The 3,915-nt window shown below is 42.3% G+C and overlaps 1 protein-coding gene across 1 annotated transcript in view; it reads left to right on the top strand.

Moving 5' to 3' along the window:
* The first annotated feature begins 2,402 nt into the window (after nucleotides 1-2,402).
* Nucleotides 2,403-3,915, top strand: part of LOC135114920 (sarcosine dehydrogenase, mitochondrial-like) — a 50,700-nt gene continuing 49,187 nt past the window's right edge. The window contains exon 1 of the mRNA XM_064031188.1: nucleotides 2,403-2,512. The gene's annotated coding sequence lies outside the window, so the exon portion shown is untranslated. The remainder of the gene's footprint in view (nucleotides 2,513-3,915) is intronic.

Here is a 3,915-nt window from a genome sequence, read left to right as displayed (position 1 = left end):
TACGTAGACCTTGGGACATGTGCTTGAACATAAATTGCCCAGAGGAGGTAGTGAAAGCAGTGTATGGCCGTGAAGTTTCCTCTAATCCAACTTGGAAGAATCCTGAGGGAAAAAATACCGCATTTGAATCTCCGAGAGATTGAAGATCACTTATTTTCGGCATTGGATAACGACCAGGAATGGTAAATGCATTGAGTTTTCTGAAGTCGACAACGACACGACAATCGCCTTGTTTCTTTGGAACGAGTAATAAGGGAGCGTTATGAGGTGAACAGGCAGGTTCCACTGCATCCTGAAGTAACATACCTCGCACAGCTTCATCAAGCAGAACACGACGACTGTGTGACATCCTATAACTGGGGGTGTAAGATGATCTGGACCCAGGCGTTAAATGAATAGCGTGAGTGATGACGTCTGTGTGGCCGAGAGGTTCACCAGGGAGCGAGACAACGTTCCTGAAAGAATTAGCAGAGCGAGTAATTCATGTTGAAATTCTGGGAAATCAAGTGCAGATATGTGATCATCCATGATAGGCGGGAGAGAAGACATGTCATGGCTGTCTGATGTAGATACATTATTGATAGAAGAAGGTAAATCATTCAAGATTACAACTTTCTCAGAGTAGGGCAAGGCTTCTCTGAGTAGCACAGCTGCTTTGAGCTTGACAGGCGTAAATATAACATTTTTCAGCCCGATTTTGCAGAATTCATTTTCATCGATTGTGGTAAGAACGGATTTTAACTCAACACCTTTGGAGATTGTTGTGCATAACAGAAGATATCAGTGCCTGATACAGGAGATTTAACCGTTACCGGATCTACTAGCAAAATATGTTTACAAGGAATTACACACTGGTCTGACTGGGAAGTTGGTTGAGGATGAGGTTGTGAGACAGGCAAATTAGGTGACATAACACAAGAATCCCGTGTAGATAACATCTGATCGCTAGTAGAAGGAAGAGTTGCAACAGATGTCACTACACCAGCAAGGGAGGAAATATCAGAGGGAAGAACAGTAGGAATATAAATATTCCATAGAGTGATTCAATTGATGGCAGGGAAAAGACTGCACATGGTGTTGAAGCCTATGAGAAGATCAGCATTGAAAGATACATCAGATACAATATAAAAATAATCACTTATGTCTGGTTCCTGGTGTGATAAAGACATTGATGAGAGTACTTTCTCATGAGGTAGGATAATTTTTCCAGATATACCATTGAGACTGACATCAGAAGGTAATGTAGTGATGAGATCCTGAGAAGAGGAAGAGAGTTTCCGAAATACATACATTTTGATAAGGTTAACTGCAGCACCCATGTCAAAGAAAGCTTTGTGTGAAAGTGACACGTAACATATCATAATACCATTGAATAATCCAGCATATCGTATGTTAATTGTAGGAAGTGCTGAGTTAGGAGGATGTGCGAAGCTTACCTTTTGTTTTGTACGATGTTTAGGTACATAGTAAGGAGAAGACTTAAAGGATAGGCGATATTATGGTGGATTGGTCAGAGAAAGGCGCGAAGAGTTTTCCGACGATGTTTGTGAGATTCGTGTATGAAGGTGATATGAGGAGTAGCGGTGGCTTCAGTAGACATTATGGCAGGTAATGAAGGAGAGAGTGCAGACTGTGAGCGTGTTTGCATGAGCGACGTGAAGTGTATAGATAATTAGGAAACAATAGGCACAGAAATATAAAAAACACACGATATGATAACAGCACACAATATAACACAGAATAATGCACAAAATAATAACAGCCAATAACAATAATAATGAAAGACAGAAGGGAATGATATAAACACTGATAGGCAGACAGACAGACAGACAGACGGCAGGAGACAGAAAGGGAGGCAGACAGACAGAAGAATTAGATAAATGGACAGATAGGCACCACTGAAGAGCAGAAGAAGGAAGAATGAAAGACAAGGATAATCTGGATCGGATTTGATACTTAAATGTTCGTAAGGAGGTGACAGCAGATGACTGGAGGAGCACGGCTGGGCAGACGTGAGAAGATGACCTTGGACGGTCCGGCAGGGAGAAGGTGGTGATGACGGCTGCGCGTAAACGTCCCAGGAAGGTCGTCCGATGATAAGGGATGGCCGTGAGCACTGGTGGGTGGGTGGTGGGTGGGGGTTGCTCGGGAAAGGACCCAAGTCCGTGAGCACTGGGAGGAGCCAAAGGACACCCACTTCTCGGGAGGAAAGCAGGAACGACGACCAAGATCAAGATCAAGACCAGCACGTCTGCAGGGACGAGTCACGAGTAACGTGGGAGCGGCCAGGAGAGAGAGAGAGAGAGAGAGAGAGAGAGAGAGAGAGAGAGAGAGAGAGAGAGAGAGAGAGAGAGAGAGAGAGAGAGAGAGAGAGAGAGAGAGAGAGAACACGTGTCGTATCAGCGTTGCACTTGCCTCGATAAGGCGTGATATTCTTGTCTCAGTGTGTACTTATGAGTCTTCGTGTGTCTTCGATCGCACAACACCGCTTTGCCACCACTGCTCTAGATTTGTGCGTCACCAGTGTATCAGATTTGTTATCCACCTCTTGTTCTGGAGTGATTGTCACCTCTGTTCTGAGTTGATCATTGTTGCTTGCCCAGTTGATTGATGATGCTTGGTGTGTTGGTAGCGTGGAGGACCAGAGTAAGGTGGTGATTCTGGTAGCTTGGAGGTCGTGGGTAGTTGGTTGATATAGATGATATGTGTGCGAGTAAAAGACACGATGATGAGAGTTCCTCTAGATTTAATAGTAGATAGTTTGTACACAATGGATTTGAGACGAAATTGTAATGTGACAATTGATTGTTTTCTCTATCTCTTTAATGTGATATGATTGATAAGTGAGCAACATCTCTCAAGCTGACTGTGACTAAGCGGAACTGGGTGAGAGATCGAGACTGACTGCTCGTGACTGGGTGACTGACTGACTGTGTCTCTGACTGGGACTGAACTACCGAATGAACTGAGAGCTCGCTACCATGCGGCTGTATTTATCTGAGCTAGGTGGATCGTAGATAGTTATCCCTAAGGACTGGAAGTGAATGTGAAATTCTCTTGAGAGGTAGAGAAAGGGGAATGAACACAGGTGTTATCCCTAAGGACTGGAAGTGGGTGTGAAATTCCCTCGAGATAGACAAGGAGGAGAAATGACCAGGAAGGAAGACGAACATAAGTATGCAGGTGTTATCCCTAAGGACTAGAAGTGGGTGTGAAATTCCCTTGAGAGGTGAAGAAGAACCAGGAATGAAGGCCCAGTTGGCTATAGTATACGTGGGATGAATATATGAAATAGTGAATATACATATTTATAATAATAGTAATTGTTGAGACTGATACAATATAATTCACATATTTCTTGCATTACAATTATCACTAAACATTGCCACTATCGATTTCCTAAATATCAAGCAACGGTAATTTTCATATACTATCAATTTCTCCAAGTCAAGTACTCACATCAGCTGTGAGGGCAACTCTTTTCTATCGTTTTTTTTTTTTTTTTTGAATCATGATGACACAAGCCTGCATCACCCTTCAGAAAATTTCAACATTATTTCTGTCGCTCACTTTGTATCAAAGCTACTACCTATATATTGTTAATTTTTCGGCTCGTATGTTTACTCCATTAAATTTATCGTCTTCCCGCACTTGCTTCTCTCTCTAAATTTTTGCTTAATAAATCCTCTCCTTACGTCTCTGAGCAACTAAATTTCTGGTATGAAACAGAATCTGCCATTTGTGGGATTAAGTGTTTTTAAAATGAAATTTTATCCTTACCATCGTCTATACAATTCTCTAGCACCTGTGTTCCGTGCTGTGGCTCAATCTACATGTAACTACTAATATATCACTACCGTCTAGAAGTCAACAATATTCCCATTTTTATACCAGTTATGATGACAACACCTATGG

This window comes from Scylla paramamosain, chromosome 28, assembly GCF_035594125.1.
Source record: "Scylla paramamosain isolate STU-SP2022 chromosome 28, ASM3559412v1, whole genome shotgun sequence".
Taxonomy (NCBI): domain Eukaryota; kingdom Metazoa; phylum Arthropoda; class Malacostraca; order Decapoda; family Portunidae; genus Scylla; species Scylla paramamosain.
This window is presented reverse-complemented; position numbering and strand designations above follow the sequence as displayed.